Consider the following 20107-nt stretch of genomic DNA (forward strand, 5'->3'; position numbering starts at 1 on the left):
TTATAAAGGATATGAATGACTGAATAATATATTATTTTTCAATAAAGAGAAAAAGCAATAGATGGAAAAACATCTATTGCTTTTTTAATGATATAGGTCAAATAGCCCACCTGATGTTATGTGGACACCACCGCCCATAGACAATAGCGCTGTAAGAAATATTAACCATTCTTTATATAGCCATTACGCCATCAAGATTGGGAACTAAGATGTTATGTTTCTTGAGCCTGTACTTACACTGGCTTACTCACTATTCAAACCGGAACACAACAATATAGAGTACTGCTGTTTGGCGGTTTCATATCAGATAAGTGTTAGGTACCTGTGTAAGGCTGAGATAAATCAAGTTGTGTCTTTTTATTCTTTTATGTTTGAGGTCTCCGATAAATTAAATATTTGTGTAAACTGTTTGAGCCAACATCATATTAACATAAAGAAACTTACCGTGCTTAATGTGATATAGAGTTCATAATTATATTATTACATGCATATGTATTCCTCATTTATGTTTAGTAAATGTTTATATGTTTAGTAATTCTGTGTGTTTTCAGATTTCAAAGTATTATTAAGAAAATTGTATTTTCCACATTTTGCCACTAAAATTTTTATAGTATTTTTCAGTTACTTAAAGTAAATGTATTGGTAAAAGTCTAAAACAATTGGATAGTTAATCTTGACTCCAAAGTAAAAGTCATGGCTTTAAATTAAAAGAGTTAGAACAACAAAGCCAAGCGTGAAAGAAATACGAGTCCCTTATGTAATTTGTAGCATATATATAATACCTTAACGGTAATGTTACCTTAATCTATAAAAAAACATTCTTACTGTTCTACTGGATAATTATATAATATATATCTTCCAGTTAGTTATTAATTTAATATAAATAATAATCCCAGAACCTCGAAGCTATCAATAAGGTGGATCCTATTATCATTGGTAGGAAATAGAATGTTTTGTAATCACGAATAATTGTAGTGATGGTGCTTGTCAGGCAAAACAAAGACTCGGAAAGGGCGAGCGGTTTCCGCGTGGCTCGCGCAGTATCGAATACCGCCCGCCCTCAGTAACGCGCACAGAATAAACAACAGATGTGTCAGATTTGTCACAAAGGATGCTGTGAGTGATAATTTAGTTGAAGTTGAGGATCAGAAATCTTATTTTTTAATGGACACAATAAAATAATGTAGTTTGTAAATCATTGCTCTAACTTTTAATCTGTTTATGTAATTATAATAGTAAAAGCGTTGCATACATTAGACTATTCAATGAAAACTACATTATATAAATATTTGGTACGGTAAACTAAAAAATAAAAGCAATATTAGTTACACACAATATATCATAGGATATTGAAATTGTTTTTTATTTTTTTAACAGTTCACGCCATCCGTAAACGTAGAACCTTTTCAGCTGAATGTTTCATAATCTTTGCACGGGGCGGCGCGGGGTGCAAAGCTTGGTCAGTGCCCCGCGCGCCGCGATCTCGGTTGATCGTGTCTGCAGAAAACTGTTCTAACTATCTATTATATTATACATTTTCAAGTATATTTTATTTCAATTTCCAATATAATCTGAAACATGCTTTAGATACATTTAAGACCTTTAGCCGACTTCGTAGTAATGTGTAGCTTAGGTTAGGTGTTATAAACGAAGAAGCGATTTCAAGGTAAGGTCCTTTTTATATTTAGTTAGAAGTAAGGAAAACCATCAAAATGATTGCTAATTTGATATGGAACTTTACGAGATTTTTTTGTGTTTAATATTTTTTTATTAAGTACATCATTTTATGAAATATTTTTAAGTGTTTTTATATGAAAATATTTTTCGCTTTAAAAAATGTAATTTTTTAAAACTGATGAGGAGATTCTGTGTTAAATTATTTGTATTTCTATATATATGTATATATAATATATGGCAAGTTATGATATACATAAATAATTTCTAATTACTTCTTGGACCTTTGTGCCTTTGTAAGCTAAGAAAATAAATGTATTTTTTGCAATCACAAATCCATAAGTATCCGCTTTCTTCTGATCCTATCAATTCTCTGCTATTCTAGAAGTAGTCCCAAGTGATGAATAATATCCTTTTATCTAAAGATTTATTTATATTTTCTTAGCCGGGACATGTCTAATCGTTAAAATGTAAACAGATTTTATTGTCCTCACAAAACATTTAAAACGTAAAAAGATTGGAATATTGATGATCATTTTTGCAATTTCGCGGTTACGAATGGCTCATTAAGCACCGATTCGATTATCTCGAATGGCGCGACGGTTGAGCATTCGACAATTAGCTTTGAAAAATATCCTCCATTAACTACAGCGCCAAGAAGGACAGAATATTTAAACAAAATGAGCGTAATGACTATAAAAAGTAATGACTTGGTTACATTTCTAAAATGTATCTTCCTTAGTTAGAAAGCGATTTTCTTATTTACTATGTATGTTTTTCTACATTATATACTACGATTTATTTCTTGTAACTCTACGATATTGTAAACGATATCCATTTTGTTCCAGTTGTTTCACATTAATATAATATAAAATTAACGTAATAACTGTAAAAAGTAAAGATTTGATTGCATTTCCATCTTTCTTATTTACTAGGTAAATATTTTCTACTTTTATACTACGATTTATTTCTTGTAACTCTACGAAATTGTAAACGATATCGATTTCGTTCTGGTCGTTTAATAATAAATCGATGTTATTAATTAAAATATGAAATATTCCTCTTTGTATGTATAATGACGATGAATATATTCGTTTATTCATAAAATATTTCAAAGGACTACAATCGTCTACACATCCGTAGCAGCAATAAAGGCTTTGAAAAGAAACGGCTCATTAAGCACCGATTCGATTATCGCGCCTCTTGAGTTTTGCCAATTAACGATCAACGTCGTAACAAGAGAGCAAGGAAATTTCATTTAACTTTTCAATCAAAAATACGAATAATTCTTTAAAGATCGAGGCGGTTTAAGTAAATTGTTAAAGCAATGCTCTTTCAAACTTTGTGGGGTAGCGGACAGAATCACGAAGGCCATATTGTAATTAATTTTCAGACATTTTATCTCAGACTTACATTCACATTTATGCCTTTGGTTATAAATGTATTATAATAAATACATGGATGAATTAATCAGTAAGTATAAATTTTTAATTGATCATTCATGTGATTTAGGTACGTTGAATTATAAAAAATACTAGTAGATCGTTTTGCGTTTATTTAAAAGTTTATTAAACATTTCGAATCCTACGACAGGTATTGTTTTGATTTAATTTCAAAATGAGTACACCATTTTTTCATTAAATTGTAACAATTTAATAAATTACAATCAAGAATCCTCTTTAATTTTCTGCACATCTACGGTTCCGAGCTCTTCAAAATGAGACCATATTTTTTATGTGCAGCTGTCGTCTTAATGACTGGGACAATAATCGGCTTATGCTATTAATATATAAGGTATATAAACACGTCTTGATATGGTTTTCTATAATATGACTAACAATTTGAATACTTATTTCTTATATTTAATACGTTTGTAACTTACTAGCTAGGTAAATATATTTATAATTGTGCAAGATAAAATTTTAAAAATCGGCAAATCGGCTATTATATCGTTTATTTATTTGCGCCATTTTGTAATAAAACTTTTGCCAGTGTCATTTTGAGTGTGGCATCTTGCACTTTACTCAGTTTTCCTTTATTTGTGTCAATATTACTTACTTCTATTGGGATTTGGGCTTAGACATATACATTTTATTATTGAAGGGAATTGAGTGTGTCTACATAATATACTGCATAGAGTCAGTAACTCTTTTGTAGGCCAACTTATACGGTTCTACAACAGGATTACAGAAATCGTTTTAAATGCCTCTGTAGCCAAAGGTACAATTAGTAAATTTATGATTGATAGCACACCTTATGAATAAAACGATCGCCTCTTTGCTATTATTTTTGCTTTGGCTGTATCTTTTAATATTGAATATTAGTAAATAACAGAATTGACTGATAGAAAGACTCCCTGAGTTTCATTCGCCGGTTCTTCTCCAGTCAGGGTACCTATTTTCTCTTCGAAACCGTTGGTAGTGTTCAATTTGAAAATCAATAAGTAAGCGTAAATCTACTATATTGAATGAAGAAATTGGAGTTCGAATTATATTTATAAAATTAAAATATACTTTATTCGAGTCGTAGTTACAAGGTTAATTTGAATGTTAAGGTATGAAATGTATATAATTTAAAATGTTGTGTCACCTTTTAATAACTCTATTAAAGTGTGATACATGCGTCATATGTATTCATCATGGCAGGTAATTTATAAAAGCATAACGTCATATAACGAGACTAAATCAAGGCTGTTTTTGCGCTACAATGACATTAAGCGGGCTACCAAAGTATGTAGCATCGGCATATTCAATAAAACCGATCACTGCCGATAGAAATAGCTCCCTATCGTGTCGTTTGACGCTATTCGTCGCTATAGATTCTCGAGTCAGTACAACCCGAGAAAGCTAGTTCATGTTAATCGATGTGACAAATTGACGAATATATTAGGTCATATGATTTTAAAAGTTATTACGTTCCTAGAAAGATCATATTCACATAACAAATAAATATTGATTATTAGATTATTTGGGATAGCGTACTTAATTCGGATGTGATCGGTTTTACGAATTTGGCCGATGCTACATCTAAGTTGTGTTTTACTCTGCCTAGAAATCACAGACTTTTAATTATCAATACAAACAATATATGTATTTTATCTGACATAGTTCCAGCTTGGTCAAATTATGAGAGGGTGTAGTGGACAGTTCTTATAAATGAATTCGCTTGCTATGTTATGTCATCACCTTTAAACAAATTACTCATTGTATAAATAGTATGTAAGTATGCACAAGTGCGCAAACACAGGTGCACTAGACTATTATCATGATCTCATCCTACGATGGAACGGAAAATAAGATGCGACTGGAAAGAGTTTGTGAATTACGACTATTAACAGCTTTACTTGCTTTTCGAAGCAAAAACAACAACAACAGCCTTAAAATTACACTGCTATGCTACGGCCTCCTCTCCCTTTTTGAGGAAAAGGATCGAAACATATTCCACCACGCTGTTCAAATGGGGGCTTGGTGGAATACACATGTGGCAGAATTTGTAAGAAATTTTACACATGCTTGATTCCTCACGATATTTTCTTTCATCGCCGAGCACGACATGAATTGTAAACACAAATTAAGCACATGAATATTCAGTGGTGCTTACCTGGGTTTAAACCCGCAGTCATCGGTTAAGACGCACGCGTTCTAACCCGTGGGCCATCTCAGCTTTTCGAGGCTCGACAGTGTAAATATTGCCAACTTTCAGACTAAGAATTTCTCGACCGCAAATAACCCATTTCAGCTTTCAGCATGACCGGAATCTGTTAAACAAACCACTAGACCAACGAGACAACTTCATTGTTATAACTTGAATCAGTTATGTTAGAATTATTTAGAAACAAATCGAATGAACGAACAAGTATTCTGCTACTCAAATAAATCTACTAATAACAAAGTGGAATAACTGTGTGAGTCAGCAGTTATTCCACTAGCGAACCACAATACTTAGAATTGTTGTGTTCCTTTTTGAATGGTAAAAGTGCAACTGGATCTATATAGGCCGATGAAAATCAATGGTCATAGAATCTTATATCTCGGGTTGGCAATGCCCAACGCATTAGCCAATTCATGCTCGCTTAAAAACGGTTTATATTTTATATAATATATTGCTCTAGGCAAAGGTGATCATTATTTCTTCATAAAAAAACTATTACGTATAAATTCTGACCTGAAATCGGTAGAGCGACCAGCACTCTGTAAAAATTTAATCAGCTTAATGCATGACGGCCACACGTTCAATTAGTTGTTCGATGATTGCGCTATAATCATTTTATTAATTCAATACCTATTTCAATTATTACTGTAACTACATTATTACGTTACGAATTTGACGCTGAAACATGCATTGTGGTTACGCACAAAACATTTATATACGTATATTATATATATCGTAACAAAATCAATACTATAGATTGTGTACGTCTGGCTTCTTGCTAGTCTTCACAATTTAGGGTGCTTTCAATGTACGTACAAAAACTATTTCAATAAAGATTTATTTATATACATCAATCTCAATTGGAAACGACGAAGTAGTTCTGTTATCTAGGACATTTTAAGGAAAGTAAGATACAACATATATATAAGAAACAATATATATATAAGAAATATTATATAACCTCACAGATCTTAACGTCACGTTTTTTAATGATTAATAAATTATTTGCTGATTGTTAACCCTAATGAAAAACATAATAATGACCTTGATTTATCTTGATAACAAGTTCCTTTCGTCGACTCTTCTCATATCTTTGATCTCATTTATTTTCGAATCATTCGTAAATTGAATACAATCAATAAACAAGGACTAATCTTTGCGAATAATCTAAAATATATAATAGGAATATAAAACTTTTATCATTGATAATATATAGTTATAGTTGATTAAATTTAGTTTTTAAAATAGGTTTCATCGTTTGAAGCATTATAATAGTTAAGTACTTATCGTTATAATATTATACACAAAATATAAGGCGTTATAATAAAATTGTTCTCGCTGTAATTTTTATTGCAGTCACTGCAATAACTGCCGCTGTTATCGCCTAATCTCTACCTGACGTTTTCATGAAATTTATTGATACATAAACCAAACTCAGTATTAGTTTTGAATGAAAATATGCAAGAAATTTCAAGTTCTCGTGATGTGATCTGTTGCAAGATATCACAAAGTTACCAAGAGCCGAGATGGCCCAGTGGTTAGAACGCGTGCATCTTAACCGAAGATTTCGGGTATAAACCCAGGCAAGCACCACTATATACATGTGCTTAATTTGTGTTTATAATTCATCTGGTGCTCGGCGGTGAAGGGAAACATCGTGAGGAAACCTGCATGTGACTAATTTCATTGAAATTCTGCCAGGCGTGCATTCCACCAACCCACATTGGAACAGCGTGGTGGAATATGTTCCAAGCCCTCTCCTTAATGGGACAGGAGGCCATTAGCCTTCTTTACTTTTACTTACAACAAAGAAAACAATTGACTTTGTTCTCGTTGTTCACAGACCGTTTCTAGTTTGTTTAGGTGTTGTGTATTGCTATAATATTGCTAATATTACACGACTATCATTGTTGATCGTGTCTTTATTTCTTAGCGAGTTTACACAGGCTTACTGATCCCTTTTTAACAACCAACTTTTTAGTCTACTTTTCAAGCTCACTATTGTGATTTATATGTAAGCCATTAGTTAACCCTACACACGACTCTTTGTATAAATAAAATTTTAACAAAAAGAAAAACCGACTTCAAACAAAACACTATTTTAAAACAAATAAAAATGCACTAAAAAGCAATAAAAATAATTGCATATTTAACATATTTTTGAGAGTCCTCCTAGGTAAAATGAAATAAAAAATATTAGATTACTTAAAAGTCGATTTACGATTATATAACGTAGTTATAGTTATTGTTATATTTGAAGTCCGGTGTCAGCCACGAGCACACGCTTCAACAATCAAAAGAAAGAAGCGATACGAGCCTCTTGATTGACCCAGTATAATATCGTATAAAAGGTAATTTGTAAGAAACATATTTCTTAAAGTATTCTCGTAGTATTTTTTATAGATATAGTATAGGGTTGACTGACACCGACTCCAAATATAGCAATAATTATAACTACATTATATAATCGTAAATCGACTTTTAAGTAATCTAATATTTTTTATTTCATTTTAGCTAGGCGGACTCTCAAAAATATGTTAAATATGCAATTATTTTTATTGCTTTTTAGTGCATTTTTATTTGTTTTAAAATAGTGTTTTGTTTGAAGTCGGTTTTTCTTTTTATTAAAATTTTATTTATTTTTTGATTTTAAGTGAAGCTGATGTAGACTAACATTTTTTTCTTAATATGGATAGATTAAGTGTGCCGTTTATATGAATCAGAAACTACTTCGGGGACAATTTCAAAAGAAACTTTCGAATAAAGCAAAAATAGACTTTCGAAAATGCGGCTTTAATACGTCATGCGGCATAAACTACAAGGTACCACCCTCGAATGAGCTGTAATCGACCTCAGTAAAAAAACTTTGCAAAAGAGCTATTCGTATGCTATGTCATACATCATATGACATCACATCATATACACAAAATTTGATTAAAGACAGTAAGAAATTCTGTCTCAAATCGCACCCTAACTGTAAGCCGTTTAGGAGTTCCGTCAATACAGAGTATAAAACAAAGTCGCTTTCTCTGTCCCTATATCTTTAAAACTTCGCAACGGATTTTGATGCGGTTTTTTTTAATAGATAGTGTAATTCAAGGGGAAGGTTTGTGTATATAATAAATGAACAATATAGTAAAGAAACACTGACAATTTTAGAAATTTGCAATGTGATGTCATAAATAAACAAATTCTTTAGTATAATTAGAATCAGTATTGCACCCGTGAGAAGTCGGAGCGGGTCGCTAGTTGATTATAATATTCGATTATGACAATAACATGAACATAACCACGTTCCGGAAGGTGATTCAAATATCCAAGTAACCCATAAATAAAAGATTCGACCGAGTATTGCTAACGTGCTCCTCAGAATTGTTCCGTTTCCTCCCGTTCCCTTAATTTGTCATGGATCCTATACTCAGAACCTTACCAAACTTTCACCAAACTACCCTTAAAGTATATCCTTTATAAAAAAAAAAGAATCATCAAAATTGTGGCAACCAATTTTGAGTTATTTACCTATTTGTCGCGCACATACATAATGCAAATCTAAGACTTATGTCGTTTTCATACGGATACCATCATCGGAAAAAAATAAAATTAAAATGGGACCCCACGGGAAGCACTACCTTTCAAACAAAAAAAAATATCAAAATCGATCCACCCAGTAAAAAGTTATGAGGTAACAAACATAAAAAAAAAAAACAAAAAAAAAATACAGACGAATTGATAACCTCCTCCTTTTTGAAGTCGGTTGAAAATAATACTCTACACCGATAGTTAGTCTAAATGAGCAATTTTGATTTCGAAAACTTTCGATTTCATTTATAGGAAGTATTTTATCATTGTACATCGTCGTAAAACGTCAATTATAAAGCATCATTACCATTCCCAAGATTTAAAATATTAATGATATCCTCCTAACTTTCAGTCACGATGGCTATTGACCCCAGAGACACACTGATGCTTAAATATTATAAATCGTTAAGAGAGATTCACTACAAGACGAGGTGATCTAGTTAGTGGAAAATAATTAAGATTTGGAAAAGTATAAAAGTAGTAATTTATTCGATTTAATTCGATAGTGAATTTAATCAATTATAACGGGTTATTATTATTTTTAATGTAACTTTACAAATTATATTAAGTTATCAATCAAACTCAATAGTATGAATCATATTTATCAAAAAATTATAATAAATTAGGAGATGCTCTTATCTTTGAAACATCAAATGCTAAATGAACCGCCTTTTCTTAAATCTCGTAAGCAGAAATTGCTAACGAAGGCCTAAATGTCATAAAGATGAAAAGTAACGAGACGGTCCATAGATGATTATATAACAAATTTGCTTCATACGCAGGTAGGTTTCACCTAACAGAAAATTGAACCAAAGATTATTAAGGTTCAGCATAAGAATATTCATTAAAAAATGAATTTCAGATATATGTATATCTGTAACTTATTTGATAAACGCGATACATACGATACAAAGGAGTTATAAATATGAATCATACTGGTCAACTTATTAAATATAACAAATATTATTCCATAGTATGTATATTTGTGAAATTAGCATTTTCATTTTATTTAAAAATGGACATTATTTTAAAATTGCGAACAAATGACTGTAGCACACCATACACGTTTGTTGTTTATAGAAGAAAATTCAATTCGTGTATTTTCTTATTGGCAAGGTCGTTGTCTCGAGTTTATGTTGAGATTTAAAGCTTGATCCACTGCACTGCAGAATGCAGACTGCTTGATATACACACGTACACATATTGTAGTATATAATACAATTTATGCAAAAATAGGGCACTTAGTTCTTTTATATTCTTACTATTTACTACTTTAATATCTTTCTTAAATATTTCGGAAGAGCTATGTTACACTACTTCTCACATACTAAAAATGACCTTAATGAATTAAATTCGTGAGGAAAGGAAGGAAAACATCGTGAGGTAACCTGCATGTGACAAATTTCATAGCAATTCTGCCACATGTGTATTCCACCAATCCCCATTGGAACAGCGTGGTGGAATATTTTCCAAACCTTCTCCTCAAAGGAAGAGCAGGCCTTTAGCCCAGCAGTGGGAATTTACAGGCTGTTGTTGTTTTGTTGTTTTGTTAAGTATAAATACGTTAATTAATGTTAATATCTGTACATCAATCACTTCCCTCCATGTGAAATTCAATCTTAATATAAAAAATAATTTTATTTTCCGTAAGTGTATTATTCGATTCGATGCCTTTTAACATCATACCTCGTCTTTTATTCGGAGCAAACCTGCCGCTTGACTCTTCCGTCCGCTTCTAGCCGCTCGCGAGGGAAACTGTCTCTTAGGCACATATAAAGTTGTGTGTCATACAAACTGTTATCGGGGAAAGTTCGAGAATGGGAGGAAATTCAACTTCTATACAAAAGTCAAGAATTTATTATGTCTTTAACATTATTTATTATTCATTTCATTTATTATTCATACCTTATGTATCAATGTCAAAATTATTATATTATATATTAAATTCAGTTAGGATAATAAATCGGCTGAGGGCAAGAAAAGTAACAATAATAAGAACTCACCAGATTTCTAATTTTTTTATGATTATAGATATTATATTTATAAATATGAATAAAACTATTCGGTTTGTTATGTTTCTGTATATTCTTTTGAATACAGCAACACAGATCTTTCTGCTAATCGTCAGACGATAAGCAGATTCTATCATAACACCTTCAAAGTCACAAAACAGTTATTGACTGCGTGTAGCAGGGTATTTTAAGTTTTTATCGTGTTAATGTGTAGTAAACAATAGTTTTGAATGTGGTTTTCTTTTTATTTGCTTCTTTGTTTTACGTTTTGAACCGACTTGTGACGAGCTTGTTTCTGAAGGCGTGATCGAAACATGAACATTTTAGGAGACAAACATTGCACAGGGTACACAGGCGGGCATCAAACCCATTACCGACTAAGTGAATTACTGATGGATGCCGAGTTTCACGGGAGCTTTTACGAAGTTTGAAGCTGCGCTGGATTGAAATTTAATTTAATATCGTGGAAATTGATGTTTGTAATTTATAGTTTCAAATGTGTTCAATTACATTGTTCTATTTGGGGATTTTAGGTATATTCCAATCTATTCTAGAATTTTCAAAAGTCTACTAGTTATATTAACAGTTTATCTCTTATTATCAACATTCGAATCCATTCTCCTTCTACTATGTTTTAAACTTGGTCGTATAAAATGCTACGTACTTGCACTCGGGAATACTAACTTTACTTCGCACTCATTAGCTGAGTAAATACGTTGAATATCAAACAACGAGAATATTTAAGCAATGTGCATAGGATATATAAATGCAGGCCACTGAAATAAAACTAGTTTTAACGGATCTAAATCGCGTACATTAATTATTTTTACCAACCCGACATTTCGAGCTCTTTACAGCGTTCGTGGTCACGGGTAGACTGAGGTGACATTTGTCTATTTGAAGTACAAAAGAAATATTATTTACAACTACCGCCAACGATTTCTTAATTGGTATCTTGAATAACGTTCCGGTTGCACGTAGAAGGCACTAACTGTATCTTTAGGTCTTGCAGTCTGTTGGATTTGGGATTTTAAATTTTTAATAAGTGGATCCCAGGTGTTAGATAGTCTCCAACCATCTTCTCTATTGAAGTTCGGATGTTTTTGAATTTCAATAGCCTCGCGTATGTAATCTAAGACAACATTAAATGCAGACTATTTAATTTTATGACTATTTTAAATTTGCTGCAACAAATCCACTTTCAGTACTACACTTAAAATATTTAGGAGTAGTATTATTAGTATTATACATGGATACTACAATAACTTACTGCCCAAGTAACAAGACCAGTAACTTACCACCCCCTTTCTGTAATACAACAGATTAATATTGCTGTAAAGTTATAAAGAAGAAAGTTTGGTTTGTGTTCAGACTTAAGTACTAAACTTGGAAACTCGGTAGTCATCAAATTCAAACCAATTCATCCTGACTAATATTATATACGAAAGTGAGTTTGTTGATATTATTTGTAACGCTTTCCAGCCTGAACTATTCAACCGACAGCCATGAAATTTTGCATAAAGTTTTTTAGCGGTGCAGAAAGGTATAAAACCCTGCAGGCACATAATACCCTCTTTCATACGCTGTAAACTGATACACTTTATTTAAATGTAATTTTAAATCAAAAAATGGAGCAATATTCTTCATTAATTAACACTGAATCTGATATCACTAATTTGCTTCAGAAGCTATGTAAATGATATCTTGTACGAATTAAGGTATAAGCCTCATACTTATACGTAGCTTATCAAACGTATCGATGCCTTATACAATAAATACTAAATTAATACTAAAAGGGATGTTTTTTGACAGTTTTCATATAAAAAAATTAAAACAATTGTATTACACCTTGCCTCATAATAGCCACCTGTCCCCGGTCATTGCTCTGCGTCCGCTAAAGGATCACAAGGGCCGCAATACTCAAATCCCCGGCAAGTACTGTACTCATACAACCGAGTACACTCCATAGTGAAGCTTTGCCCTTTCCACGCCCATTCATCGCATCTAGGCTGCCACTCGACCCGTCTCGCAAATTAGACCTCGACTAACTCAAACCCGTTGACAAATTAAAAACGTACTATTAAAATCTTGCCCTCGAAAAGATGGGTACGGAACCAGGAACATAATTAGGGGCTAAGCATTGTGACGAGCCCTCGTGGAGCGAGAGAGTCATTATATGTCTAGTTAACGAGTCTATTTCTGAACCTGTTATTTTTTGATACACGCTGTACTTCATTCACATATCTTTAGCACATAAAAATGTATACAGAGCTACTGAAAATGTTTTTTAAAACAATTCAAATGCTCTGAAATTATCTACTTTTATAATATAATTTTATACCGAATAATCTTTAATGTCTTTGATAAATTACAAAGTACATAATTTCGCAGAAATACATTCAAATCGACTTGCTGGAAACTCGTAACAATTGATTATCTGAGAACGAAGCAACAAGTTATAATTGAATATTTAATTTCTAAGTAACTCATTGGAATACAGAAACCTTTTCGAGGAAATCATTATATGCTTCGATGGAAACTTCAATTTCAGTTTAAACTACGTTTCACAGAGTTAAGGAAATAGTGTATAGTAAAATAAAGACACTTCAGAGAAATTACTAGTAGTTTATAAAATAGTCACAGTGATATAATAAACATTACTAAACTATGCACACAATATTGTAATTAAATAATAATAAGTTAGTACGACAAACCAAATTTATAAGTTTTTAACAAAGCAATTAAATAAAAGCTTATTCTGGTTTTGCATCACTGGTGCCGTTGATTGGTAATAATCCCGTATTACAGGTCACCAGCCATCTCTCGGCCGATATAAAATCAATAGCCTTTAATTAACGTATTACTAAAAATAGAAACAACAAAATGTGACTTATGACCATTTTGGTTTTGACTTTGACTTCTCTAATAAATACTCTTTCGTTATTAATTTAACAGTCATTCAGAAACTCTCAACGCAGTCCGTTTTTAGAGACTTGAAACTCTATTCTAACCAAACTATTACAATTGCTTCATACAAAGCGAAATGTAAATGTGAACAATAAAAACATCCATTTTACGGTTAACATTCAGAATAAAAGCTTTTTGTTTGAAATGCGAGGTTTATTTACGGCGTAGACATTCTCTTTCCACTGCGAGCACCAAATGACATTGGCGCTTAGGCAGTTAGGCTGACCATCCAGAGAGACGTTCAAAATATTATCATAAAATATTTTGTTTTAATTTATTCTTGATATTTGCTATCTCTTTTTCTCCTTAAGATTTTAGTCGGTTGTTCTGCAGAAGTTACACTAGCGAAAGTGAGATATAAAGAAGTTATTCTTCGATAGGCTACTTTTCTGGTGGATGGAATACCTCCCCCCAACTCTATAATATTACCCCACCCAACAATTTCTGTGTTATTTCAAAATCTATAGGAATGGGAATCAAAAATGGTTTTAATATATTTATATGTATATTTCATTCCACGAAATCAATAATTTATCGATAAAGTTAGTCACTGCTTATAAACAAAAGTCTTACGTCTCACCTCATTGAACATATGAGAAACCATTAAAGTTTCTAAGCTTTTATATCAATAGTACCGCTGGAGAAAACAAGTAAGTTTCGAAGAGAAGGGTTATAAAAATGAAGTTTATTAATTTAATAGATAAAAATTTACAATTATTTTCCTGAGCACTATGTGTGTGTGTGTTTAAATCTTTGTTTATCAATAAAAGATAACTATTGTGTACTGTTGTCTGACTACTGTAGTACAAATCATATTGGAGATCTGAAAATCTTTTATACAAAGTTTCCGCTTCTAAAGGGTTTATGTGAAAAGCGCCAGACAAAAGTTGTTATTTCTCAAAATTTATTGTATGAATTAGAGTTATAGCGCGTCAAGTGTAAGTTGGCGTGTGGCAAAAACATGTACTATTTTTTTTTGTTCATTTAGTATCTTATTTGTTTTTTTTACCCTTATTAAGAAAACTTACCCAAAATCTATTAAAAATGAGACGTAGAGAATTATTTTCTAAGGAGATATTGGTAAAATAAACAAAAAAGTGGCAAAACAAAGGTGTAGCAGGTGCTGCCACAGGAACGCCAACATAGTTGACAGTCTATATATCAATAAATGTGTATAAAAATGCACTTTCAGGGTAATAAAAGAATAAGCTATCATAATTATTTTATGGCAATCATAGACGAATCCAAAAAAAGTAAACTAAACTTATCGGTGTAATAAAATCAAATATTTGAAAAATAAACATCAAACAATTGACTTGAGTTTATATTTTGTAAATAATTTATCACTGTTAACCATTAAGGTATTGCCAGTGCAGCGCTATCAATATCGGAGTGCACTAACGTAAAGCGCTCTCAGTATTGTCTACGCTTGACGTATGCGCGCCATTTTGCATAAGCAGCCAACGATAAACATTTCTATATAAACACGTTAATATTGACTTAATTTTATAAAGATAGTTTTTGTACGACTTTAAGTAATTTATATTATCATTTTATTATAACGGTATTTTTTAAATATAAGAAGTTTAAAAAGATGCAGACCTTTTTCACAACTATGATAATTATTAATGATTCCCTTCAACCTCAATGTATTATAAAACAACTTGAGCAACTAGAATCTCACCTTTGTATGAAATTTCAGGGACTCACTTGCTTTTAAAAAAAAACCATAAAAAAAGAGAATGATTTCTATCTGCCCAGACGGTTTTGCACTAAACTATTTGCTCTATAGATTTTTTATTTTCAAACACTTATTCCAATTCTCATATTGAATTATGTTTATTTACATATTTTTTTTTTATTTCATTGTTCTAAACATAATTGATTATTATTATGATATAACCGTAAACAATTTAGATTAGTTGTTATGTATATAACTGTTATGTATATATTTACAATTCATCATTAAACTCGAATTAGCCATTGCAATATCTGTATTTGTATTGAACAGACCGACTGGAGCAGTGAACACAACAATACGATATGTAGCGTTCCCGCCATTGTCTACGGTTGACGGTTGTGCGCCATTTTGTAGTAACGACCATAGACAAACCGAGCTGAACAAATACGTTGCCTGCCAATATAGCTTAATTGGCCGTTACTATATTGTCACCTGTATTTACATTTGCTAAAGCTATATTTTGGGGATGAATGATTTAAAAATATATCCAATGATTTGTAATCAAACATTATATTAATAAATTCCACTATATTTATCTGAGTCATTGCAAAATTAGATTGAATTTTCAAGCCTTTGGACCCCGAGCTTTTTGAAAGACCCTTTTTGATCAATATACCTTTGTACATATAAGGCTACCATACAATTCGTTAACTCGTTAACACGAGTAACTAAAATAGCTAGTTTATTCTCGTAAAAATAAAATGTACAAAAATTAATCAAGATGACTTATATGAGATGTAATAGGAGTTTCTTATCAAAAAGATCTCATGCAGACAACCCTTAGGTGAAAGACTTCTTTATAAAATACTATAATTGCAGTCAGTATAGTTTTCAACATAGTCTTTTCATTTTCATAGTTCTTACCTGTGACCCATTCATCTGTATTTAAAATTAAACAAATATTATAATATAATCATTGTTATGATCAATCTAAATTTTAAATGAAAGGCAAAAATCAATTAATCTTCCACTGCTGGGCAGACTCCTTACCCTTTCACCTAAGAGCGTTTCGTGCTTACTCTTATACGCTCTTCCAATGCAAGTCGGTAGGTTTACGTAGCAGATTCTCATCCACTACGTGAAGGTTTTTTCACGATGTTTTAAGCACATGAATTTACTGGTGCATGGTCCGAGTATAAACTCAGAATCACAGGTTGAGATTCATGACTCGTAAACAATGGGGCTAGCTTATGTCCATCTTAACATATCATATATTTTAATCCCCGATCATTTGGGCAGTGGATGGCCAAACGTCTACGCGGACTATCATTGACCGTTCCTTGATCCCCCTGTGTCACCCTTTTTAGGATTATGACTGTCTCACAAATGGAGACCATTGGATCGGGATGATTGGCCCTCTTCGCAGATTCTCTGCAGATCATTGGTAACCCATCTGCTCACAGGTCCGACTTCTGCTAATCCATTCAAAATTTGCGGCCAGTGTACATACTAATCTGTCATCTAAACACGATTTTGTGCCATATATATAATAATATATTTTGTAATTTTATTTAAAGATTTGCAAATCCCATTCAGTAACAAAAAAAGTCGTATTTATACTACAGTCTTCTCAATATGTACCTAATAGAAGCCCGTAATGACAGTATTTTCTGAATAGCGTTAATAACATAACCTATAGCGGAGCAATTTACAATCTACTAACATACAATGTAATTCGTGTTCGTCGTGAAACTAAAATATCGTTACATTTTGATACAATATCTGAAGATTTCATTACTAAATACTGACGAAACTATATCACACATCGCACCGCTTGTAAATGTTTTAGGATAAAATTGGCCAATTATTCCGAATTCTCATCTCCCCAGCTATAGAGTTAGACGAGTCTCATGTGGATAATTTATGCAAATACCGCGTGACACGGCACAAAGGGAGCTCGCTGAACCTATTAACTTGAATAGTTCCCTTAATAGGATTTCCTTTAACCCGTAACTTTCAGGTAACCACTATAGAATTCTGGAATCTTGTCAAACTTTCCACTATGACATATTGTGTAAGGGTTTCGTATTGTATTATGGGAACCTTCGTTGAAAGAAATAAATATAACTTCTTTTTAAGAAGTTTCAGACCGTAAACATTTATATGCTATGCTATTGATGGAGCTGTTATTTTTGACTTATAATAATGATTAAAATATACATGAAAAACTTCTTTCTCATTTTTTATTGAATAAACCAGAAAGAAGCGCCTCAAATCTAGCTAATTTACTCCTATTGTATAACGAAGCCTCAAAAAGTCATTCTTGTCTTACTTTTGTAACATTTACAAATTACAAAAACAATATACAAGTCAACCATAAAGGTCATTGAACTGAAAGTACGTACGTCACTTGTTAAAATGGAGAGCTCTTATAATTGTTTAAACGGGTTCTGTGTACATTTAGACCGGATCGTTATGAAATGATACGCGTTTTAAATCGACACTTGATATCGGATCGATCGATGTTGTTACTCAGAGTCAACAGTGTGAAACAAAGTGCAAACACTATCATTCAGTGAGACGGGTAACTCGCGTGCTAGTTTAATCTGTTTACCGCGCTTTATGTCCACTGAACATGAAACTACAGATTACTTACAAACATTACTGGTCTTGTATTTAAAAAGAATACTATTTCTTTACTGTTATAACTATTGAAACACCTAAGAGTAATACTGCAAACTACTTCATTAAAAGTATAAGACCTCGCCTTTTGCCTCGTTCGTTTTTTGGAGAAATCTTTGCCACCATTCCAGGCGGTCATGATTTGTGCAGTTACTATTTTTAATTTATATTTGTATATATATAAGAACTTTAAGTTATATTAAATATTGCTATATACTATAAAAATTATTTACTACTCAATAGTTAGAGTTTTCTTGTGCTTCTTATTAACCTAAATTAATCTGCCGCGACTTCGTTCGACTAAATATTCCCCTAATTAAGACTCTGAAGATGAAAGTATTTTTGAGTCGTACATGCAAATTAATTAATTTAGTAGCATGCAAACCAATACTGTTACTATACTTCGCTTAGGATATTTTTTTAGTAAGACAAATATAGGTGTATCTTAATTCATTTCAGCCGTTCGATTCACGTATAAAGTTTCACTTTTTTTTTGTCAGAAACTTTTCAGACATTGTTTCTGTTTTTATTGACAAGACTTTTGTATTTATAGAATTTCTCTTTCATTTATGTCAGAATTGTTGTCACTTTAATAGTATAAATACTGTCTGTAAATATAAAAATTCTTTTCCTTGTTTAATACTTGCGCGACAGTTTGGAGTGATATAGCATTATAAAAATTTAGATTTACCTTCCGTCAAAACTACAATATATGACAGTCAGTGTACTTTTGAAATCTGTGAATATATTTTAAGCAGAACAGACTTCGATTTCTTCAAAATTATTATCATTATCAGTCTCTAATATCTAAGCAAATCACGTTTTTATTATATCAATAGTAGCACAAAACCCTCTTTGCAAATTAAAATATATTTAATCTCTTGAATCAAAGAAAGCTTTCATTGTGTCATTGTCTCTAAAAAACAACTGTACAACGGGCGTTTGCAATTCACTCGCATTGTGTGAGCGACTGCCTCGTTTAAAGAAACAACTCAACATTGTGAGAATTTAAGGCCCGAACTTCACTCGTGTTTATTTCCAACTCTGTAGTTCCACTTTGTTTGAAAAGATAATATACAAATTTTACCTAAAAAATAAAATTTTTATTATGTTTCCTGGGACGTCTGAAGTCCATTATGAGAGAGTACATTGTACTTGTTCCGCCGCTAGCCGCCAGAGGTCTCCGTTTTCCCTCCAAAAATGACTGCTCAGTGGCGCCCTCAACTTTCTCAGCGATGTTTCGTTCCACAAGCCGCCATATTTTTTCGTCATTGGGAGTTCATAATGATGATGGCTCACCAGGAAGACATCACCTGGACTTCAGACGTCCCAGGAAACATAATAAAAATTTTATTTTTTAGGTAAAATTTGTATATTATGTGTTCCGTTTGACGTCTGAAGTCCATTATGAGAGACTTGTTTGTTATCTCCTGGTGGCTTGTGGATGAAATTTTATTAAAAAATAAACAACGCAACAATGTGATAATGGTTGCTTATATTAAAAATATAATGTATGATTACAAAGAAAAATTAAATTTACACTCAATTGAACAAAATTAAAGAATTAAGTTAATAATAATCAGTGAATTAGTAAGTGATTAATTAGAAGAGAAAAATCGGGATAAGGATTTTTCTGAATCTACAATCATGGCGGATTGAATTGGTTTACAATAGAATTTTCTAAATGTACTTTCGTGTTGCCAGTTAGCTTTATTTAGAATATCATTAATATTATACTTTTCCAGCCAGTTCAAGGATGAAACCGCCGATCTGAAGCTACCTGGTGAAGCTTGGATGCCAGCTTCAGATAAAACTTTCTTTACCCAGCCACCAATTATAGTCGGTGTGGCTGGCTTTACGA

At 32.0% G+C, this 20107-nt stretch overlaps 1 protein-coding gene across 1 annotated transcript in view; it reads left to right on the forward strand.

The window, feature by feature from the left end:
* The first annotated feature begins 1461 nt into the window (after positions 1 to 1461).
* LOC124544559 (thrombospondin type-1 domain-containing protein 7A-like) overlaps positions 1462 to 20107 on the forward strand; it is a 93922-nt gene continuing 75276 nt past the window's right edge. The window contains exon 1 of the mRNA XM_047123159.1: positions 1462 to 1666. The gene's annotated coding sequence lies outside the window, so the exon portion shown is untranslated. The remainder of the gene's footprint in view (positions 1667 to 20107) is intronic.

This window comes from Vanessa cardui, chromosome 5 (assembly GCF_905220365.1).
Source record: "Vanessa cardui chromosome 5, ilVanCard2.1, whole genome shotgun sequence".
NCBI classification, from domain to species: Eukaryota; Metazoa; Arthropoda; class Insecta; order Lepidoptera; family Nymphalidae; genus Vanessa; species Vanessa cardui.